This window comes from Condylura cristata, unplaced genomic scaffold (genome assembly GCF_000260355.1).
Source record: "Condylura cristata isolate star-nosed mole 26May11 unplaced genomic scaffold, ConCri1.0 scaffold00002, whole genome shotgun sequence".
NCBI lineage: Eukaryota > Metazoa > Chordata > Mammalia > Eulipotyphla > Talpidae > Condylura > Condylura cristata.
This window is the reverse complement of record NW_004567103.1, coordinates 49,807,863-49,832,992: the sequence shown is the minus strand read 5'-3', so window position 1 is coordinate 49,832,992 and position 25,130 is coordinate 49,807,863. Positions and strand designations below refer to the sequence as shown.

General features: G+C 35.0%; 1 protein-coding gene across 2 annotated transcripts in view; it reads left to right on the top strand.

The window, feature by feature from the left end:
- CSRNP3 (cysteine-serine-rich nuclear protein 3) overlaps positions 1–25,130 on the top strand; it is a 165,261-nt gene that overhangs the window by 67,277 nt on the left and 72,854 nt on the right. Inside the window, exon 1 of one of the 2 annotated variants that reach the window (XM_004674586.1) lies at positions 12,439–12,691. The exons of the other annotated variant lie outside the window; for it this stretch is intronic. The gene's annotated coding sequence lies outside the window, so the exon portion shown is untranslated. Of the gene's footprint in view, positions 1–12,438; positions 12,692–25,130 lie in introns of those variants that run through there. 2 annotated transcript variants of the gene reach the window in all.

The following is a 25,130-nucleotide window of genomic DNA, read 5'->3' as shown; positions in this document are numbered from 1 at the left end:
TTCTGAATGAATATGAATTTGTAATATTTGTTCTGTATATAATAACTATATTATATAGTTTTATTTAACACATGCAGAAATAGTGTTCTTAAAATGGCTTATCTTGGCAGATGTATTATCCAAAATGTGAAAATGTTTTGAAGGCCCCATTGTTAGCAAAACCTGAACATTCCTGATATACAAGTGGTCCAACTACACAGAGTCCACCTGTGAATTCAAAGAGACTGTATTTTAAGTATGCACAAAATCACAGGATTGAGGGGCTGGGGAGCAGCAGAAACACATCTTTCCTGTCTTTGAAAGAAAAGGAGAGGAGATAAAATGTTGTCGTTGGAGATAGTAATGGTGATTGGTATTTGAGAAAAGGCCCAAGAAGTTTTATCAGTTGGAGAAATTTTTAACAAGGCTAATCATGTGTTGCCAGCTGTGGAATGGCCACAAGAGGAGAAAAATTGCAAGATAGCCTGTCTGTTCCAATTCTCATAACCCTGTTCTAAGGGGTGGGGGAAGAAGTGAATGTAATATCTCCAGTTTTCCATCTGTTTTATATTTAGACAAGCTCAAAAAACACAAATTAGGAGTCAGTGTTAAACAACAATTCTGTCTTCTAGGCAGCTTACTGTTACTAGCATGCTCAAAGGATCTGAAGATAGCTATCTAAAAGCTTGTATATACTTCATGTGTCTATATTCTGAAAACATTTTCAGAAGAACTCATTCAATCACATCGAGCTTCTTGTGGTTGGCTCTACAAATATAAATATGTATAACAGAGCTTTTATCTTTGTAATCCTATTTATTGGTCTCTATCTTTCTAGAAAGACAAACACATTAATATGGTATGATGTTATAAAATATATGATAGACTAATAAACAAGACAGGAAGAGAAAGGAATGACCTTTTCTCTCCATGTGGAATAAGATAGGGAAGTAGACTTGAAAGAGTGAGCATTCTGAGTCTTAAAGAGGGAGAAATAGTTGATTAAGTGAGGCAGAAAGTATAAGAAATCAGAGGGCTATCTTACAGTTAATTCTGTTCTATGGTCTAAAAAAGGCTTCGATCCCAAACTCTGCTATTTATAACCAAAGATTTATTGGTCAATGCAGATTAAAAATTGCCCCTCATATAGTTGCCTGGGAAAGACTCTGCAGCTATATATGATTGGTTCTTTTTCAGTATACAGTTAATAACCATAACAAAAATCCACTGACAGTGTGTTTAGATCCTAAAGTCTTCAGCATCATGTCTCTTGGAACTGCAAGAAAGTAAAAGTTCAGTTGCTTGGTGTTTACATATCAGGCACCATCCAAGCATAAAGACTTACTATGAAGATGCTAATATTTTCTCAGTTAAATGCTTTCCCATAGGAATTACACTCTTTCTGTTGTTAAATGTCAACTTGACCTACATAATGTCTAGCTATAGATCTCATTTTTAGTTCTCGATATCATTTTCTAATTTAAACATGTACCTCATGTCCTTGAATGATGTCCTTATGTTCAATGTAGTTTCATTATAACATGCAAAAAGCAGAAAAGAAAAAAAAAAAAAAGATTCCCAGCCAGGTCTACACTCTGTGAAGTTTGCACATGTTCAGTATGTCTGCCTAGCTTTCTTCTGCTCCTCCTGTTTCCTGCCACATTCCAAGGTGGTATACATTAGATTCATCATCATGTCCAAATTGTATGAGTCTGAAATTGGCATGTCTAAGTTGTCCCTCTATGGGTGTGTGTGTGTGAGGGTTCCCTGCTAGAGAAGGGTATCCTCACTGCTGGGCTGCTGGGCTAACCCTGGTTACCAGTGACAACTAGAACAATCAAGTTAATGAAGTAATGCAAATGGTTGTATAAGTGACAAGTGTTTGCCATCTGTACTTAGAAGTTTGGTGATGTTTTCATGGCCAAAAAATATGCTGTAAGAACATAACTCTTACTTACATCATTTAGGATGTGGTAAAACTGTGGTTCTATTATATGAAGATTGACTTAAAATAAAATAATCTCCAAAACCCATTGACAATCTTAAATGAGGGCTGAATGTACCACATTCCCCAAGTGCCCTAACTAACTTTTGTAAAAGTACAGTCTCTTTCCCCTCAAGCTAGTACAATAATTTGTTAAAATGTGGGGCTAAACATTTGGGCCTGAAGTAGTGTAACTCACCCATAATTTATGTGCCATCTTCATTGCCATCCAGTGAAAGATGAGGAGTGGATATGTGTACCTCTCTATAGTACTTCAGAAGCAAATTTAGAAAAATAGCATTGTGTGAGGATGCCTGAAGAAAATGTTAAGGAAGAATCTGTTCATCAATCAAAAGCAATGAAATTTTTAGAGAGGCTAACAAACAGGATCAAGCATGAAACTCAGCCTAACTATAGAATTTTAGGGCCAAGTATAAATGCTCTGATATCTAAAGTCTTAAACATACAAAAGTTGAAATTGCTTAGACAAACTTCTTATTCTTAAATGCCATTCTTACTACTTAATTTAGCATAATTCAGTTTAGATGATGATTCTATTATTAAATTTCACATTGCATTGGTAACAGGAAACAGAGCACTTTAAAATGTAGGAAATGCCAAACTAGAAAAGCAAAGTCGAGATAACAACTTTTATGACTTTGATTGTATTTAACCAATTATTTTATTTTATGTTCATATGGACATCACTATAGGTGATTTCAAATTTTAGTTTTCCTTTTTTTTTAAGATTTATTTATGCATACAAGAACTGGGGTGCAGGCCAGAGGTATGGGAGAGGGTGAGGAGATTCACCAGAGACAGAGTGAGGAGCAGAATAGGCATGTTGACTGAAATACATGGCTGAGGGGAGCAGCAGGCGAGACAGGAGAGGCTGTGCACCATGTGGGTCAGCTCCCTGATCCAGGATCCAACTCAAGCTGTAGTGGCTGCCATTATCTTCTAAGCGCCGCACTTTAACCCATTGTGCCACCAGGGAGGGCCCAATTTCAAGTTTTAATTATTATAATGTGTTTTCTTGAAATATCTTTGTATTAAAAACTGCACTCTTCTTGTAGTCCATTAGACCATAAATTTATCAGCCCCATGGTTCCATAGTGGCAACAGAGAACAGTTAATTAGGTTCGTCAGGTAAGGGAATAATGTAGTCATAGGCTTCCTAATCAAAGTATTAGATATATATATATATAATGTGTGTGTGCTTATATAAGTTATATAAATGTTAAAAATTATTTCACTATGAAAGACTGAGAACAGTAGCAGGATAATGCCAATTTTGTATCAGCCATAATTACACATTTCAATTAGATAACTACTTTTAATTGCAGCGGCAAAGATCCGAATCATGCAACAGTCTCCAAAGTGCAGCAATTGCTACTGTATCCATTGACATCAGCTAGTTAGCAAGGGTCGTAATATCTGATAAAATGTGCTTACCCTTCTCTGTATTCTTAATCCTAAAGATTGGCTACTTACAGAGGAAATTTATAGAATTCTTGAGACGGTAATCAAACTTTTTACTAGTTTATTTACAAGGCTAATTGCTTTTCTGAAATGGCATTCTCATGATCTAAACTAAAAAAATAAATAAATAAAATGAGAAATGAGTACCTGTTCTTTAGCCTTACCAACCAAGAAGAAATATAGGTATGCTATGATCACATGTGTAAATCACATGCCAGTATAGTATGGGAGCATATTTTTCCCTCCATAAATAAAAATTTAAAACAACCATACTTAAATCACAGTTTCATGCAATAGTGCACTTTGATAAAAAAAAATAGACATGAATAATGAATATTAAATGGGAAGCTGACTACGTGAATAAGAAAGAAAAATGCAAGCCTCATATCAAAGAAGCCAGCCACTACCATTAATTGCAAACCACAGGATTAGGCTCATTAAAATATTTGCCTGAAGGAAAATCTAATTTATTTCTTGTATTTCTTCATGTTGTATGATTAATATAAAGTATGGAGGTGGATTTTATGGTCAGGATCATGATTTTAACTTTCACAGAATGCTTTTATATAGCTTTTATATATGAGTGACATGATTAAATTCAATGGGTGATATTCCAGATTTGAAGTTTTAATAAGAAAAATAGGTATTTATTCTTTGTGTGTGTGTGTGTGTGTGTGTGTGTGTGTAGAAGAACTAGAGTGTAGACCAGAGGTGAGGGAGGACAGAGTGGGGAGCAGAAAAGGAAAATTTACTGAAATACACTGCTGAGGGGAACAGCTGGTAAGACAGAAGAGGTCTCTTGTGCCATGTGGGTTAACTCCCTGGCTGGGATCAAACTTTGGCTGTAAAGGTGATAGCACTGAGACATAAGCCCTAGGCTACCAGGGAGGCCAGGCAGCCAGACTTTGTTCTTTCTTAACTATAATCAGTCCCTGAGAGAAATACTGTGCTCTTAGAAAGTTAATTCTGATGGAGAGAACTAGGTATCTGGGTAATAGATTTTTGTCTCTGACCTCCTCTACCAGACTTTTTTTTTTTTTAAGATTTATTTATTTATTCATACAGAACTGGGGTACAGGCCAGAGATGCGGAGGGTGAGAGGCTTCGCCAGAGACAGAGTGGGGAGCAGAACAGGCAGATCTGTGAAGGACACTGCTGAGGGGAGCAGTGGGCAGGTCAGGAGAGGTCTGCCATGCCATGTGGGTCACCCCTGGGGCAGGCGGGAATCGAACTCATGCAAAAGCAGCTTTAGATTCTCAGTGCTGTGCTTTAACCCGCTGCGCCACCAGGGAGGGCCGTCTCTACCAGACTTGTAGCAGTAAGAGGCTAAGATGTCATTTTTGTATTCATAGAACTTCATATCCTTGATTGCTTCATGGCATACTTTCAGTGATTGCTATTAAATGGGTCCATGTCTAAGTTCTTCTTGGATTTCTAAGTTTTGTTAATGTTCTTTTCATCCATTCTATGTCCCAAATTAAAAGTTGTAAATTCAGGAATCTCCCTCAATCTCAGCATGAATATCTGTTGATTTACATCTGTAGTGTCTTTCTTCTCCATCCCCAGAGTTGTCATTGCCTTCAGTCAAAGCTTTATAACTTTTTTATTGATATTTCAGCAGTCTTATTTGGCTTTTCTTCATCTAGCTCCTCTTTCCAATTCTTTTACCAGAGTTACATAATAAAACCCAGTTCTAACCAAGCCACTTAAACAAATACTATTAGTACGAACTGACTCCAAGATGAATTCCAAATATCCCAGAATTATTCATGCACAATCCCATCAAGAGACAGATAATCAGACCATTTTCATAGTAAATTTTTTAGTTTCCTTTACACATATATTAATCATGCTTCAGAGTCTATATATTCGGCCCTTTCTGCTTACAATACTCTTCTCCTATTCCACAAAAGAACCACTAATACCCTAAGATTTATTTACTATATTCCCTCTTCCGTGAAGTCCATCATGACTACCCTGGGTAATGTGCTTCCTGTAGAATCACACTGCAGTAAACCCATACTACCTAGGTTCTGACTCATATTGACAAGCCACTAAATCAAAGCCTGTTAAACAAGTACTTGTATACTTATGTTGATTAAAATATGTATTTATAGAATTCGGGCCTACCTTGTGGCGCAAGGGGTTAGGATGCAGCACTGCAAGCTAGCCGCAGCCACTTAAGTACAAGTTGGATACCAGCCGGCCCAGGAGCTGACCCACATGGTTCACAAGACCTCACCTGTCTGGTCCACAGCTCCCCTCAGCAGGTTATTTAGTACATCTGCCTGTACTGTTCCCTACTCTGTCTCTAGTGAATCCTCTCACCACCCCTGCATCTCTGGCCTGTACCCCAGTTCTGTATGCATGAATAAATAAATCGTAATATGTATGTATGTGTGTATTTCTTAAATAAATCTTAATATTCTTTTCTTTGCCTTGAGCTGAAAAGCAGTGTTGTAGTCTCTTAGTTATGGTGCAGTCTTCCCATTGACATATAAAAACAGTAGTTCTATTAAATTATTCTTTTTTTTTTGCTTGTTCAGTTTTTGTTTGATTTTAGCAGATGCTGTTTTACTCCATAGTTTATTTTGTCACACACACAGAAAAAGAAATCATTATAATTAACTTTGATGGTCACTAAGAAAAAGAAAAAAATGTAGCCTTTGCATTTTCAGAGAGGTTTGCTTCATTTACTCCTTTCTCTTGATAAATGCTGTTTTCTAGTGCATTTCTAGTAATAAACTTTCTGAAAGGTGGGGAGAAAATCTGGATACATTCTCTCTGAGTTACTTTGCATAAAAGACTTTTGTAGAGCCATGTTCAAGTGACTTATGTACATATTATATACAGTAGTAGCAATTATAGTACTCTTCCTACCATTTAACCTGCATTGTTCTGAGTGGCTGATTACTGGCAACTTAACATCTGGTACCATGGTCATCTAATATCCAGGTAGAATGAAGAATCTGGAATCTCCCTGGTGGCACAGCAGATTAAAGCACTTCATTATAAAGCTCTTCAAAGCCACTACAATACAAGTTTGATCCCCGGCCAGGGAGCTGACCCACATGGCACAGCAGACCTCTCCTGACCTGCTCGCTGCTCCCCTCAGCACTGTACTTTGTCAATCTGCCTGTTCTGCTCCCCACTCTGTCTCTGGTGAATTCTCACACCCACCACGCCTCTGGCCTGTATCCCAGTTCTGTAAGCATAAATAAATGTATCTTAAAAAAAAATGAAGAATCTAAAGGATAAAATTTAAAATAGACATATTACTCTGATAGGAAGTAGAGTATGTGCTTGTTTTAAATTTTAGTTTATGTTACCCAAAGTTATCTGTTTTTTATCTTGCAGGAGTAGGAAGTGTTTTTTTTTTCCCCTACTCCTCGAACTTTGGAATCAAACACAAGAAAGATATATGTATATATTCTTTTCCATGTGCCTTATTGAAGGAAGGTACTGTTGTTTTACAGTCACTCACAGCTTTCCAAAACACAACATTGACAATATTTGATATACTTTTAATTTTTTATTTATGCATACAAGAGTGGGGTGTAGGCCAGAGATGTAGGGAGTTGGGGGGGGGGTGAGAGGATACACCAGAGAAAGAGTAGGAGACAGAACAGGCAGATATACTGATGTCCACTACTGAGGGGAGCAGGGGCTGGACAGGAGAGGTCTGCTGTACCATATATGGGCCAACTTCCTAGCCAGGGAAAAACTCAGCTGCAGTGGTTGGCAATAGCTTGATATTGCTGATTTTAACCCCTGTGCCACCAGAGAGACTCCCAATAATTGATAATAACATCTTTCACAATATATGAAAGCTGATTAACTCACAATATATAAAAGCTGGTAAATAAATACTTGTGAGAATTACTGATCTTTCTAAGAAAGCCAGTCTAATGAAAGTTCCCTCTCTCTCTGTCAAATCTAATTGGTAGTTGATTTTAGAACCATTGGTTTTTAAAGCTGTGTTATCGGAGACCAGCTTATATAACAGATTTTAAACATCCCTTCCACATTTATAACAACTGCTTTTTCCTCATTTCTTCCCACCTGCTTTTCATGACAACCCCTGCTGCTGTCCTGGTACCTCAACAGTCTTGTCTCGCCACTATAGCCACTGCTCAACAGCCACAGTTGTCTTCTTTACTCATGATTTTGGCCACACTTCTTTTCCTATGCATTATAGCTTATTTTAAAAGATTTTGTTGATTATGCATATAGGAACTGGAGTGTTAGCCAAGGGTGTAAGGGGAGGAGTGGGTGAGACTGTTGGGAGGGGAGAGGCTTCACCAGAGACAGAGTGGGAAGCAGAACAGGCAGATCAAGGAAGTACACTGCTGAAGGGAGCGGTGGGTAAAACATAAGAGGTCTGCTGCACCATATGTAGGTTAAAGGCCTGGCAGGGATTGAATTTAGGCTGGAGAAGTTGATAGAGCTGAGAATTAACCTCTATGCCACCAGGAGGTCCTGCCTTTATAACTTAAACATCTTACATGTTTATAACTTGATATCTTACATGTTGCCAAAATCTAGTTTAAAGCTTCAGAGTACTCTCAAAAGTAGCACCAGACTTCCTTTTTTACCTTCCACTTTTCAATATAGGCCTAAATCTCCTGTCATCTGTATTTCCTCAAAGTTCCTCTCATTATAGTGAGTAAAATTCTTGCCCTTATTTCTGAGGTTTTCTCAAAGTGACATTTTACACCTGCGAATTCCCTCCACTCTCAGGTGGTTGAGGAGTCTTTTGCCTATTAGTTCAGAAATTCCAACCTCAGATAATTCAGACCTCACTTGCTGCTAACTCCCTGAATATTTTAGCTTCCTTTTTCTACCTTCCACATTGTGTTTCCTTTCACTGCACCCATGATAGGAATCCATTTTATTGAAGTAAATTTATTGATTTCATTGGCTCTACCTTGACTTTCTGATATTGTTTCTCCAGCTACATATAAATATACCCCAGTTATCAACTGCTAAGTAACTATTACAGTACTTAATGGCTTAAAAAAAAAACTGCCATTTTAGGAAATATAGAAATCTTAGGATTTCTATAGGATGAAAATTTGAGAAAATTTCAGCTAGGTATTTCTTTTCTAAATAGTGACAAGTAGGGTCACCTCCAGCTATCCAAGTAAGTTTAGAGGTCTAAAATGGTTTAACATGCATGTCAGGCATTAAGAATTGTTAAAATTCTGGGATCTTTTGAAACTGTTGACCAGAGTGCCTATATATATGTCACTTTTTTTTAATGTTTTTTTTTAAAGGTTTAGTTAATTATGCATACAGAGCTAGGGCAGGCCAGAGGTGCAGAGGGTGAGAAGATTCACCAGAGACAGAGTGAGGAGAAGAACAGGCGTATTGAGTAAAGTACACTGTTGAGGGGAGCAGCAGGTGGCTCAGGAGAGGTCTGCTGCACCATGTGGGTCACCTCCCTGGCTGGGGATTGAACTCATGTCCAGCGGCTACAGATAGCTTTGCACTTTAACCAATTGCACCACCATGGAGTTCCCTTCTGTAACTTTTTCACTATTGCTATGTCTGGGCAGTCAATTCCTTTACATGGCAGCTTATGGCTAATGGAGAGAGTGTTTCAAGAAACAAAAGTGGAAGCTGAAAAGTTTCTAACCTTGCAATTTCCAGTCCCACTTCTGAGTCCATATTTATTAAGCAAATCACTTATACCAGTTTAGATTAAAGACAAGGAAAATTAAACTGTACTCCATAATAAAAAGGATACCATATAACTTACAGCCTTTATAAACAGATGATAAATATAGAGTTGACATTTGTAAATTATTTTATTACAATTAAGCTTTTCTGATTTTAGAAAACAGTAATAGAAACTAGAGAATTTTTATTGAAAATATGTCTCTACTTACTCTACTACCTTCTCATAACATGCTCAGCAATTAAAAATATTATTTTAGTTAGAGAGCCTATATTCTTGTGAATGGTATATATTTTATTTGCATGTTCCTATGACTGTCTCAAATCTTAGTACATAACATCTCAACAAATGTTTGCTGAATTAAATAAGCTCTGGATTTTGAGGTTGACATGGCCAGTTTATTGACATCTATGAATGTGTTGTGGAGTAGGATAAAACATAGCAACAAAATCTGGCCTGATCAGGAGTAGATTCAACAGGAGGTGCTGGTGTGTATGTATATATATATTTAATGCTAATTACAGTAATATGGTTCCAGAAAGCAAAGATTATGATTTCAGTAAATCTTGCCCATCTTCCTTCCAATAGTCTTTGCCAAAATTATTGTAGGAGCTGGATAGTTAAACATTTTATTTGCTTCTTACACTATTTAGTAGAAAAGGGGAGGAAAAAAAAAACTACTCTGTGTTGCCTTTGTCATGAGTAAAAAACCAAGCCCTAAGAATCCATAGTAATAACTGCAATATCATTTTCAATTCCTATCTTTTAATATAGCAGAGTAAATTAAAACATCCTTTTAATCTTGGGTTGAATTTGCTTCTTTAACCTGTGATCTTGTTTCTCTCTGTTAATTTCAAATTTAAAGAACTCTCCGTTGATGAAATTGTTATATAAGCAGAAGCATTGTGTTCATTGTGTAATGTAGTGTCAGGAACTCTGCTGCAATTCTCTTTTGTCACTGAAAGAGTGCTCTGGAATTTTGATTGGAAGGATGGGTATATTCTGTAATTTGTTTAAACCTTGAGGCAATTAGAAGATTTGTGCTAAATAGCATACTAAATATGTTTCTACATTTTCTGTATTTAGTTGAAAAAAAAATCTCGTGTCCAACATCCACTTCTTAGCATTATTAGCACAATTAATTTAATATGCATTTAGACAATCATTAGAATTTTACATCTTTTCTTTTTAACAACATTAGTCGACAATACTTGGTTAAAGCCAGTTTAGAGAACTTATCTTTAAAAACATTGCTATTGATGTGCTTTCCAAAGACTTTTCTATTCCTGTTTAGCAGACTAGACAACTAAGGCATAAGATGCTGGAATGACTAACTCATCAAGGTCATTTAAAACAATAGTAGACCTGGGAAGATTATTACTACTTCATGATTCAACCTGTCTTTTTCTGGATCTTTCCAGCTCAGTTGTGCACAGTTAGATACCTCTTACAGTACTAATGAATCTAATAAGCTTCTAGATTTAGCATATTGAGCTTCTATAGACTTTTTTAATTGCCAGATATAGCTATATTTTGTGTTTGTTTGCAGTTTCTTTTTTCATTAAATTATTTATTTGCATCTTTTGCTCCCTCACCCAAGAATTTGAAAGTAACTTTGTTTTCAGCTGATTCTTTCCTTCCATTTGGCAACCATTTTATTTCACTGTTTTTGAAGTGATGCAGTAAGAGAAAAATGGCTGCCTTTTGTTTATTTCCTTGTACATTAGCATGATGACATCATCAAACATATTAGCTAGAATGTATATATCTTTAAGAATCCGGGTGCATTCTTAACCACGAATACTCTGTTTTGTTTTTTCTTTTCATGCTCCATGGTTTTGTAGCATTAGCATAGTTCTTGTGTGCAGAGGGAAAAATGAACATAAACAATTTGGAACAAATACATTAAAATGGTGTCATTTAAGATACATCTGAATTTTTCCAATGTTAATAAAAACCCACCAAGAGACATTTATTTAAGACATGAAACATTGTAAATAAGTGATAACCCTACCAAAAATATTGTAAAGAATGATGTTGAATAATATTGTAAAGAGTGACATTGTTTTAGAAATTGGATTATTAAGCCACACTTACCTATTTTGGCCCAATATTATTTTAAAAATTTGTCATAATTATTTCAAGAAAATAACTTACTATTAATGGAAAGCTTAAACAGCTTTAGTCTTTTGAATTACTGTTATTTACAAATATTGAAATGTAATATTTAACTATACAGAAAACACATTTTCTGATTTTCATTTATGGGTAACAAGCAACATTACCCATTCAATTTAGACAGAATATTAAAGAGATTAAAAAATTTCTTTCACCAAATTTCACTTACTAAGTAGCCTTTCACTTGGAAATATATATACATTATATTTTGAGAAATTCTTTCAGTTAATTGTATTTTTAAAATGTTTTAGAGAAATAATCTAACAGCATGTGTCTATAATTATAAACACACATATACATGTGTATATATACATATTAATTCACCTATACAGCAGAAAATTCCATAAATGTTGAGTAGTCATCTCTGAAACTACTTGTTAACACTGAAATCAAATAAGGTAAACCATATGCTTTATTGAGGTAAGCTGTCTAAAATAAGTTACTGCAATTTTAAGAATTAATATGAACCATATGTCCTTTAGATCTTTAATTGAAATCTTCATTGTTCTTTTAAGTCAGCTGTTTTAGGAATCTGTCATCTTTTGAGAAGGTAAATTAATCATCTACTCTTACATACCTCAATAAAAGAGGCTCACTCTCTCACCTACTTTATCACAAGTAATTAGAATATCTATTTTTATTCCTATGTAGTGTCTATTAGTGATTGAGATTTTCATCAAGAAGATTTTAAGGGAAACAACCAGTTATCCTTACAGAAATCAATTTCCAAGAGAGAAGAGCTCCAGCAATCTAAAGGTTAAAACATACTGTCAAATCTTTCAGTTGAGCAAGCTCTTTAGTAACATTTATACAAAAGTACTTTCAGAAAGCAGAAGGTAGGAAAACGGCCTTTTGCTAGTTTCCTACCCTTCAATTATTATTCAGCCTCTTATTAAATAAAATCTAGTTAACTTCTTTTGAATGTCTGCTCAAACGTTTTCTACAATAATGGGGAAAAGCCTTGTGAAGGGATTTCCATAAGTTGTGCTGCATTAATGACTTAGAGCAGCTTCATAATCTGTTATTCCTTCCTTCTAGCAGTCCTCAGCTGATAAAAATATCCATAGACACAGTGAAGTCAGTGGCATGCCTGGCTTTCTCAGACAAAACTCCCATGTGATCACATATAGGAAGCCTCAGTGAGGCTGATGCTGTGCAGCCAGCAGTAGGTAATGAGTCTTTGTGCAGAGTGAAGCTCTTGTCGCTGAACAATAAAGCATACGGTACCAGCAATAAAACACAGGGCTGGCAAATTTAAGAAGATTCCGCTGAACCAGGAAGAACAGTGCCTTCGGTGATGCTGACACGTATTATAAAATGATAATCAATTTATTTTGGAATCTAGTGAATAAAGAGTGCAAGAACTAAGACTACAGCTATTTGAACAGGTCAGTGATTTTATAAATTACTCCAGCACTTCTTTGGTGTTAGACTGGATTTAAATGAGGATAGGCTGATGTGTGTTTTGCCTGAAACAAAAACTTTGCAAGATATTTACAGTGTGTAATATGAAGGATGCACTTAATTGACTCAATGCAATTAAATTGTTGATGTACTCAGATGTGACAGAGAAATGTTTATGAGGGTATAGTAAATCAAAAAGTTATTTATCCTATTTAAATTTATGGGTAAGAAAAAAATTCATCTACTAATTTCTAATCTCTCTACATACAGAAATAATACAAGGTAGAATGCTGCTACATAACCCAAATGAAAGCTTCAAATTTATTTTTCCGGTATTAAAACATCCTGTATTGCATAGTTTATGTGCCTTATAAATCGGATATTGTATTTTTCAGAACTTTTAGCTGTCTGTCAGTATCTTGAAAGAAAAGATTTGGATTATTTAAATGTTTAAATTAAAAAATTTAAAAAACAAAAACATGTAATGTTAATAGTATTATCTGTAAGAACAACACATTTTGTTACTATGGTAATGTAGCATATGTATTCTAATGATTCATGTTACATTTGTTTTATAGATAGATGAAAAATAATATTACATTAAAACCTTTTATTTCATAGATATCACTCACTCACTAATGGAAGTGAAAAACTTAGCTTAATTTAAAAGAGGAGAATGGATTAATTATGTGATGCACAGTTCCATTGACTCACCATTTCAAAAATATAAGAATATTTGCCTTCATGTGTATTTATAAAAATTTGTGCACATAACTTCTGTATCTAGAAAATAGCCACTTCTTAGGTTTATGAGCAATAGAGAAGTTTATGTTTTAAATAGAGAGATTGCTGTGTGTAGGAAGACAAGAGAAGAAATAACTCTAGCAAATAATAGCACAACACTGAACATTTTTGCCAAAGACAGACAAGCATTATTGCTACATGAATCTTTAGATTAAAATACGTAGGTAACTTTGCTCTATATTTTTACTGCTCTATTGTTTTTAAGGCATCCTGGAACCTAGATTCTTTACAATTAATTTTCTGGACACCCTAGTACCACAGGATCAACACTGATACTAAGGCACACTTAACATTTTATAAAATTGCTACAGTGACTTCATATATTTGCATAGTGACTAACATAAATGTATGCTTGTAAGATGTGGTTTAAAACACAACAAAAATGCCCTATGTCCCTGGTTATGTGTGCAATTTGTATTTCAACAGAAAAAAAAAAAGCTGTGTTTTAAAAACAAGAGAAGTTAATGAAAATTTTAAATTGGCCTTCCACATGTATTTAAATGAAGTATTTGACTATTTGGGTTTCCTTGGTTACCACAGTCATTGCTGACAGCTTCTTTTGCTAAGGAGGGAGGAAAAGCAGGCCTCTAAAACAAAGAGTTAAAAACATTTTTCCATTAATAGACATGGGGGCTGGGATGCTGACAACCCAGTTGAAATCTTTGCCCACTCCCCATCGCGTATTCCTGCTCTCCCGTGATTCAGGTATTCTGGCAGAACTGCAGTTCCACAATTCCTTACCCAGCATTCCATTTCAGCTGCTGGAGGGCTGCCTGAGCCTTATGCAAATGAGAACAGCTCTGAGGCTTTGACTGCAGAAAGAGGTAGGGGGGGGCGTGGGGGGGGGAGCAGAAGCGAGTTCAAAGGTCACAGTGCTGGTGGCGAGCTGGATCAGTTGCTTGAAAAAAAAATGCACTGGGTCTTCTGCAGCCGTGTTTTGCAGCAGTTAAATGAAGTGTGCTTTATTTCTCAGAGTGAAGATTTTATAACGTGTGCGCCGTAGTCGTTTAAAGTACACGCAGGTACGATGACAGATTTCATGATATGCCTAATTTTATTTCTGTATAAGACGCTGATAAGGATCGGCTATTTTAATTCACGGTAGAAACTGGCAAGGTGTTCTTGGTTTTCAGCTTCTCTTAACTCGTTCATTAAATCTTACTGTTTTATGGATTTGTGACGTGGGCATTTTGTTCCTATGGGATAATTTCATAGGGGAAAAACTGGATTTGTGTTTCTAAAGTTTTTGATTACAGGGAGATATCTAAGTAGAAACAATTAGATAAAGATCAGTACTTACAACTTTTAAAGGATTTTTCAAATTTAAAAAAAAATGTATTTTAAATAAGCACTGGTTCCTGGCCCAAGATTCTTGTGAGGTATCTAGAATTAAATAATGGAGCTCTCTTTTGTTCACATCCCAAACAGCATCATGAGGACAGTTTTGATGAGTTATATTTTCATTTCAAGAGATATTTTGGGTTTGAGAGTTTTTATTGTATATTGCTAGATACCTTCAGGTAAATGATTTCTTATTTGGGGTTTACATCCTTTAAAGGCTTTTTTTTTTTTTTTCTAAATTGTTAACTGATTTTCTTTGGGACTTTTTTACACAATGCTATTTTGAATTCAACATGTTCAACTTCCTATGACTTTTCCTTTTTATTACATCTGGATTGTAAAGTGATCCTCATAAATGTGACAGGCAGGAGACAAGTCTTCTTTTTCCATTTACTAAATATCACACTTTTATAAAATGTTTGATTACATCATAGGAAGTCTGACCTGTACAAAACAAATGTGTACTCACTTTTATTTATATTGCTTTTTTATTTCAAAACATGATTTCAAAACATCATTTTAAAATGTTTTGAAATACATACCATTAAAAATTTGCAATATCGATGGAGATGTTATTTTAATTTGCATCTGTGTATATTGCATGTTATGTATGTATGAAAATATACTGGAAAGATGAAAAATGAATCATATTTAGACATGAAACTGTTTTATATCCTTATATTTGCTTAAGATATTTAAAAATGAATTTTATGAAGCTTACATACAAAGAACTTATACATATTTAGATAAACTTAAATACTTGCTTTGCACTGAAAAGAGAGCATTAATTTTATTATGGTGACTGAGACTTGGTAGTTAGCAACCTTATCTTTTATTGAAAAATTGGGGGTGGGGTGACTGGTGTGGGGACCAAAACAGGAGAATGGCCATTTTAAACTGTGAAGGACAATTATTTCAAATATTTATGAAATCCTCTTTGTAGTAGCCATTCAGGGCCAGCTTCTCCCCCTTTATCAGTCTATGGAGACATTATGACATTTATCCAGGATCCTAAGATGAACTTACAAAAAGGAATTCACGTTTTTTGTAAAAATACAAAGACTGCCATTTTCTTCTAAACTCTCTTTGTAAGTTTCAATAATGACTGCAACTAAAAGGGATATATTTAATTAAATTATTTTCTTCTCAATTTGAATGAAATATGATGTCCTAGGGTCCAACCAAAATATTTGAAGACTTTTGTGTAAATATATATAAAATGAAATTTATTATGAAATATGTATATATAAGCATTTATTTATGGGTATATCACATATAGATATGTAATGTGTATGTGTACATGCACATGTTCATGCACACATATATTTCTACCAGCCAAATAAAGTCTTTCTTACAAGTCAGTCCAATTTACTGCAATGATTTTAAATAATAGCAATTTTAGGGATTTACCTTTAACTTAGGTCATGACCATAGTTTGTATCTGCTCAACTTTGGGTATTCTAAGCAAAGCACAGGAAGGAAGAAGGAACCAGTTTAAAATTCATTTAGGCAGTCCAATACTATTGACTTTGTAACTGCACCCACTGCTAGTTAGCACATTCTGAATATAGAAATAAAAACAGTGCGGGCAAATAAGTACAGCCTGTGAATATTCTTGGAGAAAACATGATAATAGATAAATGTGAAATAAAGAGAATTGTTGTGCTTCTGTGTGCCACGAGAGAGCTATATATGTCCTGCAGCAAATTTATGGCTTTGAATATCCTGGATAATTTATGTCTCTATGCAAATTCACTCAAAACTTTGAAGTCTTTTTTGCATTAGCTTGAGCCATACTATTTCAATACAAATCTCAGCAGCATGTAGGTAGTAACTTGATGGTCTGGATATTTAAATGTATATTGTGAAATATTTGTGTAAATGCAATTCAAGTCAAGTTTGGAAAGTAAAAGAGTAAATAAGCAGGGTAAAAACAATTCAGATATGCAGATAGTGTCCTTGAAGAATGGTGTTATATTAGACTTCAAAGGAATCTTTAAGAATTTTTCAAAAATAATCTCCTGCTTTCTGATTACCAGTCTGTCTTTGTCGTCACTTAAAACCAGGGAGCTTGGAAAAGATTTTAGGACAAACATGTTGTACTCAGTCTAGCAGTATGGAACACAGTTCTGAAATCTACAGATAACTGTTGTCATCTCAAAATTGCATGTGTCACTTTTATGATCTATCTACCTATTTATCTATATCTATCTGTCATATCTATGTATATATGTGTATCTGTTTCTCCTGAATTTCACATACCTATAAAATAGGAAAAAAATTATTCATAACATATAGAAGGAAAATACTCAAAATTATTATGGATCCAAAACAGTTTGTTTTAAGCTGACATTTGTTATGAAACAATTTAAATAGATGATTGCATTTTTTATTACCTATCCTGGAATTTAAATAACATTTTACCAATTTTATTGGAAAGTATAAATACAATGAAATCATAGATTTATTTGAAAGGATCTAATTTTTATTTCCTATTATTATGCATAGCAATGCTATCATAATATTTTATCTAGAAAAGTTGAAAAATAACCTGTACTTATAAGCCAATTTTCCAAATAGCTAAAGTTCACAACTTAAAAGATCATTTCATGAAAATGCTAATTCCTTTTGAGGAAGAAGAATATGGTACCTATCTTTCTGTCCTGATGAGCTAGGTATTTTTCATGGTGTAAGAAGCATTATTCCTACCAATCCACTGATTTATTGCAAAAAACAAAACTGTTCACCAATACCAAATGGTCTTGCCACTAGTATATATTCTTTGTATACAATTTAATATGCTTTTTGTAATTTTGCTGTCTTTCTTATTTTGATATTATTTTTTTTTAAAAGATTTATTTATTTATTCATACAGAACTGGGGTACAGGCCAGAGGCTCAGGGGCGGTGAGAGGCTTCACCAGAGACAGAGTGGGGAGCAGAACAGGCAGATCGATGAAGTACACTGCTGAGGGAAGCAGCGGGCGGGTCAGGAGAGGTCTGGCTCGCCATGTGGTCTCCTCCGGGGCAGGCGGCAGGCGGGAATCGAACTCATGCGGAAGTGGCTTCAGATTCTCAGTGCTGTGCTTTAACCCGCTGCGCCACCAGGGAGGGCCGATATTATTTTTAATAGTTAAGAATTGCTCTCCAATTGAAAACAATTGAAAAATCAAGTTTTATACTTTGCTGTCTATGAAATTTTAAACTATTTATGCCCTGAAGAATAAAGGAAAAGAGATAAAATCTCCCTCTATTTCTATATACTGAGCTTTTGACACATGCTTGTGCTTCATATATCGAGTATAGGAACAGAGAAAATGAACAAACTTTATTTTTGCTTTTTCGTATTTTCAGGATATAGAAAACTTGTTTGAACTTCAGATCAGTGAGAAATTGTCCTTTTGATGCAATGAGAATCTTTCTTATTAAACTATCAATAGGATTCTGAAATTACTTTTTCAAATACCAAATAAGGAGTCTCTAACAGTAAACCAAAGAAAACTCACAGACCAATTTCTTTTTTGTGGTGTTTGCCTGATCACTTTTGCCAATTGGAGGAGTAACAACCTATTGGATTCTCAAGTGCCAGGTATTTGAGATTCACTACCTCCTACTCCAATGCCAAGTAAGAATATTTGTTATTTATACAATCATTTGTCTTCATGAAAATTGCAAATTTACCCATTCACTTGGAAATGCATTTAGTGTGTATACCCATATGCACACACAAGCCTATCTTTTTCTCCAGTCACAAACCAGGAAGATAAGACAGCAGAGTTATCAATCTCTTTTTCTTTGAAAATTTACTAACACAATGTGATGATATGTGTTAAAAAGAACATGGTAGCCGGTGTACACCAGGGAATAGGCATTCTCATGCACTCTGAAGATCTGAAGGAATGTAGGTTCTGTGATCTTAGTATCAAAAAATAGCCTGTAAGAATGAGAACTACTGCAAAGTATCAGGGAAAAACTTCACATCTGGTAATTTTTTGCCCATTAGTATTTTAAGAAGCTCTAAGAACTTTAACAAACCTGGGTAACTTTGTTTATATAATAAAACCTTGTACATTTAGGGCAGTTCATGTACAAGTATGTAAAAACACACACACACAAGAAAACCTGTATAATTTCTGATAGCTAAATGCCTCACTAAGCACTCCTATTGGATATAGGAGTTCAAGCTCTATCTTTTAGTGTGAAAAGGCTGAATAGTAGTTATTAAGAGCTTAGGTTCAGGTTCTAAATTTGGTATCACTTCCAAGACGTAGTAACATGTTCTGTCACTTACAATCCTTGTGCCCTTGGATGTAGTACTTGAAATCTGTATGCCTTACTTTTTTTATTTGTGATGAGGAGTTAATAGTCTCCATTTCAAAGAGTTTTTATGAAAATGACATGAGATGGTGCATGCATTGTACATAATAAAAGCATTATCATGAGCTAGCATTGATAGTTTTCAATTCTCAAGAGTGATTTTGTGGTGCTGCAAAGACAAATTCAGCTTAAGTCTTTAGTTACAGAAAATCTTATGAAATATTTTAGTTTACAATGAGTGAGAAAAAAGATGTGTTTTCTAAAATTAGAAACTCTTGAGGACTTATTGGAGGTCATGCATAAGTAATAATGTGTAGCTGATACATTCTATTCAGATGGAAAACTAAAGAAAGCAGTGACCAAGTCATTGCAGTTGAAGCTATATGTGATTTTTTAGATATCTTGAATCTTCCCAACTGGAACATAATCTCCACAAAATCCTCAGGTATGATGTGACAATCTGTACTTTTTTTGAGCTCTTTATTTTATATCCTAGATTTTTACAATTTTATGCTTTTGCTCTTCTGTTTTCCATTTCCATTTTGACTTTGTACAATTAAAGCATAAGTTGTTCATCTCTGCTCTCCCAGAACAAGGGGATTTTCAATTATTGGGAGCCTGGCCCTCATTAGTTGCTCAAGAAATGTTTACTGAAGTTTGGTAATTGGTGAGAGGTAGGGGAAAACAAAGAATAATTAAAATCCTTTAAAAAATAATTTTAAAAAAGAAATGTTTGCCAAGCCAATTCTTATGGACCCACAAGAGTCTATCTCTACTTAATGACTTAATAGTGCTAATTTGTCTGAATCATAAACTATTTCACAGAATTATTTTAAACTTTCTGTGCATCATAATGGTACTTAGGAATTGCATCCAATGACTTGTATCAAAAGCTTTTCAAAAAGAAATGTAGAAAATCTACATTTTCTTACTTAAAATTATTAAATGGTATTTACATTGTAGTGTCTTTGAGACATGTACTGGTAAGAACTATCGGGTAATTGATTGGGGGGTCATGACTACCTTTGTGAAACTTGCTTGTTGGTGCATCTTTACTAGAAATTGAATTTTAAACTTTTAAAATATTGCATGACTTTGTTTTGATATAATTCTACGGTGAACAAGTTTTAATTTGGGCTGGTAGAAACATTTACTTAGATTTGAAAATCCAGGTATGTAATCTGATACTCTATATTATTTTTACTAATTGTTGCTTAATGCAATGTCACTTGAAACTTGATTAAAAATTGTTTGTTCTCTGTCTTAGATAGTAAAAGCCTTTATCTTGCCTAAGGTGGTGACTCATTTTAAAGATTATCAAAATACTTTTTCCTACTTACTCTGATTTTTAAATAATCTACTGTCTTCAGTTTCGTTGGCTAAATTCCTAGTGCTTAGATGCTTATGTCCTAAAACCTGGCCACATTTTATTCTGATGTCTACTCTAAAATAGATGAGGGGAAAATTTTTTTTTTTAATTTCCTTTTCCTTAAATTATTCTGATGATTCTTGTAAAGGAAAGGGAAAAAAATTAATACTCCCTTGTCTACTTTGGGCATTCTGGTTGTTATTGTGTTTTTTGTTTGTTAGCTTTTCAGATTTTTTTTTGAACTTTCTGAAAGACTAGAGAGAAAAGTTTTAAGTGCTAAGGAGAAAAAGTTATTGTCCAGTTGCCACAATTCTAAATTCTTCAACATCTGTGTGGTCTATTTTTCCCCGTAATGTGGTTATTCTTGCAGCCATCTAAAAATTAGGCTAAGTACTATTCTTCAGTCTTAATAGCAAGAATGTAAAATAAAATTTCATTATTTTTGTTAGTAGAGTAGGAAAAATAAGCTTACAAAAGGCACTTGATCAATTTTCAAAACCTTATCTTGTTCTTGGTTGGTGTTCTCTGTTCTTACAAATTGAAAGCATTTGAGGGAAAGGTTTTGGTTCCCAGTCCATATGTATTCTACCATGTTGCCAAATATCTTATAATGAACAATGTTTAAAATTAAAGAGGCTTTAACAATCAGGTTCTGACTTTCTTATATGAATATTAATATCAATGGCAGATAAAATGGAAAACTACTTGGGAATGCCTCACATCCTCCAGCCAGAGAGAATCCAGAGAACTTCCCTTTGCCTTTAGTAAATGGCTATTTTATCTTTTATCAACAGGGAGAAAGGGTATAAATCAGTTTAACCTTTACAGAGTTTACAAGATAAAGACAAGGGGCTATGGACAATTAGGAGCACCAGTGTTTGAGATATGCAGTAACTTTTATCATTTGCTCCCAGGTAGTGGATACTGCAGTACATCAAAATTTATTCTTGCTATGTCCATCCCATATAAATGGAAACTGAGACCCAGAGAAATAATCCTGTCACAGAAAATCAGGCTACTTGTTCATAACTGATCCAGGATTAGACTCCAAATTAATTCATTTACTGAGCAGACACTGGAATATATTATATATATATATATATATATATATATATATATATATTATAAGATTATTTATGCATACAGAACTGGGGTACAGGCCAGAGGTGCAGGGGCGGTGAAAAGATTCACCAGAGACAGTGGGAGCAGAGTAAGCACATCTACGAAGTACACAGCTGAGGGGAGCAGTGGATAGGTCAGGAGAGATCTGCTGTGCCATATGGATCACCTCTGAGACTGGGATCGAACTTGTACTGAAGCGGCTATGGCTAGCTTGCAGTGCTACATCCTAAATTGTTGCATCACAAGGCAGGGCCATTGTAATATATTCACATCCCATGAAAAGTCTTAGAGTCCAGTGTGAGAAAATGTCAAATATATTTCCAGTTATAAGACCAAGCAGTAGATGCTGACAACACATTGACTTGGTGCTATGAATGCAGAGAGATCACTTAACCCCACGTGGTGTTCGTCTGGGACTATTGCTCAGAGAAAGTTTTTGTCAGGCCTCTTAAGCAATCTAAATTTCTCAAATCTCAGTTTTCTTTGTTGAAACTGCCTTACAAGGTAGAGGAGGAGATTACAGAGAATAGGTACTAAGTGTCTGGCCCAGAGTAAGTGCTTGCTAAAATAGAACAACCATTTTAAGCCACTGTGAAGGAAAGACAGACCCTTTTTGAAAAATTATACCTCAAACTAGAACTGTACTAGTCAAGAATTCCACATGGCACACAAGTACAGATGTTTGGATATTTGGATATTTGTACAGTAACATGTAGCAGCCAAGAGATCCCTGAAAAAAGGAAACCTTAGAATCAGCGCTCTCTTAGAATTGGGGTTGTCTCCAGGAGATGCAGTAGGTTCTAGAACACATGCCAAGAGAAGTAAGGAGCCAGAAAGAACACTGCCGAAGGAAGTTGCTGACCCAATGGTAGACAGAAGAGATGATTGATTCTCAAACATCTTTGGTGTTCTGAGCTAATATGTTCATAGTGAATCATTTCTCCAATCCTGGATATCCACCAAGGCTATATGGATGACACACATTCCCAGAGCATAGGTTTTTAACAGGAAAAGTCTGATGGATGGCATACATTTGTGCTTATCTGCACTTTTTCCCAGCCAAAACACTCATTTTTTTCTTTTCATCAAATTCTCAAACTACAAATCATCAAGATGCATAAATGTTGAATTCCAAAGCACATAAAGTTACTCAAACCTTTAATTCAAGGTCACAAGCAACTGTGGTACAAGGAATTCATACAATTGGGGAACCCCACAATTATTTCTCCAGCAAAAATATTATTTATACAAGAGGGCTCCCAGGGTTCTTGGCTTAAAAAGACACCTGGACAAGAGATGTGGATTTGGCCAACTTGCTCTCCTCAATTTGGCAAGCCACCAGCAACATTTTTCACATTGGTGGTGCCCTATGGAAAATACCTTGCAGGATTTTACCTTGTGAAATCATTGCCAAATCCCTATCCTCTTGGCGGCAGAGATGTTAATTTCTTGCCAAATGGGTTAAAGCAGAAATGGCCCTAATATTGTAGAAGATACTCTTTTTTTTTTTAATTAAGAGAAATTCAGAAACATCTGAGAATGTGTGGAGAGATGTGGTTAAGGCTTTAAATTTTGATGCCAACTTTATAAAATAATTATTATCTTATTTAGCAGAGGCTATAGCCTCTAGTCAGTGTTTGATTAACATAATAGTATAAGGGCAGGAATAGTGTCAATGGTAAGGCAGAACATCACAAATTACTCAAAGTCATGGTTTTAAAAAATTAGGGATAAAAGGATTGAATATAAGGAACTTCCATAAAAATTGGTGTCCTATGTTTAAGAACACATCTAGAGAAATAAAGATATCATACAAAGAATACAAATCACACAGTATGGATTTTTTAGCTAAGCCCTTCTTTCTTGTATATTAGAATAAAACTGACACACCATCAATTGCAAATGTCCTCTTCATCCTCTGTGTGGTCCAGCAGACAAGCTGGTTGATGAAGTGTGACCTTGTGAATAATCTTGCTTTTGCCAGCTAAGCTTTTCCCACCTGCTATCACAGATGAGCTACACACCAATATTTTCATCAATCTGTTTACAGTGTCTCTACCCTGATTGTTGAAGTAACCAGAAGAAATACCAAAATTGTTTTCCATTCTGAAGAAAGTAAAGCACAAAAAAGTTATTTTTTAGGCAGTGTAATCTACATAGGATGTTTCTTGGGCTCTGGGCCCATTGCTGATGAAACAAGCAGGCTTACCTTATCAGAAATTTTTGGAGTAGAACTTTATCATAATATGTTTCCTTTTTGTGCTTGCTGGAAGAATTTGATGATGATGCAAAATAAACTGTTTAGTTGTTTGACAGATCATATTAAAAAATGACCTCCTTATAATGCAGGTTGTTTAACAAGCCCTTGATCTGTGCCACATCATCAAGGCAAAAGGTAAATGACTCTTAAGTTAAAGGTTACTCCCACTTTGATTAACTACAAAGCCAACAAGAAAGCAATGCAAAAGAGGGACTCTAGACATCTCTTTTTGCTACTAAGAGAATACCATGGCCTAGGCTTCAGGCAGAAATAGTATCTCCATGATAAGGATTTAGCAAGTCAAATGAGTCCCAAAATCCCAACTCACCACCCTTTCTTCAGGTTAGGGGAAGATAAAGCATCTCACTAAAAAGACCTTCCCATTACAATAAATGGAAATTTCTTGCCATGACAAAGTTACTTTTTTTGAAATCCACTTCTTCCGGCATCCATACTAGATCACACCTGCCATTATCCTGTAAACCACCACCCACCCACCCCGTCACCTTTGTTCAGTTGTTTCATAAATTCATAGTTTACCCTAATTATCTTAAATGTTTTGTCTATTGTGTTTCATCTAACTGGGTAAATGACAGATATCTGTGTACAGTAATTCCAATGTAGATAGTTTAGCTGATGTCACAAGGTCTTCTTCCTCAGCAAGAGTTAAGTGCAACAATTAGTTGCTAGATGTCTGCTAAATTGTAGGATGCCCAGTTAAAAATTTGAGTTTCATATAAAAAGCAAATAATAAGTAATAAATGTCAAAAAAAATTTTTTAATCTAAAATTCAAATTTAACTGGTTGTTTTCTACTTTTTTGTTTGCTAAATCTCACAGTCCTAAAGTGGTTATTCTGCAAAGTAGATTAACTTGCTTTTTGTAACTGGAGGATTAGTGATATTTTCAAGGTATATTTTCTATAGTCACTCTCTTACAACAGGAAATAAAACAGTAGGAAATAGGGGCGGAATATGAGAAGAAAAAAGGAATGAAAATTAGATGAATGTAAATAGGATAGTAAGAATTCATGAGGTAACTATAAAAACAAATTTTGTAGTATGGCCCTCCCTGGTGGCGCAGCGGATTAAAACACAGCATTGAGAAGCTAAAGCCGCTTCCGCATGAGTTTGATTCCCACCTGCCCCGGAGGTGACCACATGGTGTGGCAGACCTCTCCTGACCCGCCTGCTGCTCTCCTCAGCAGTGTAC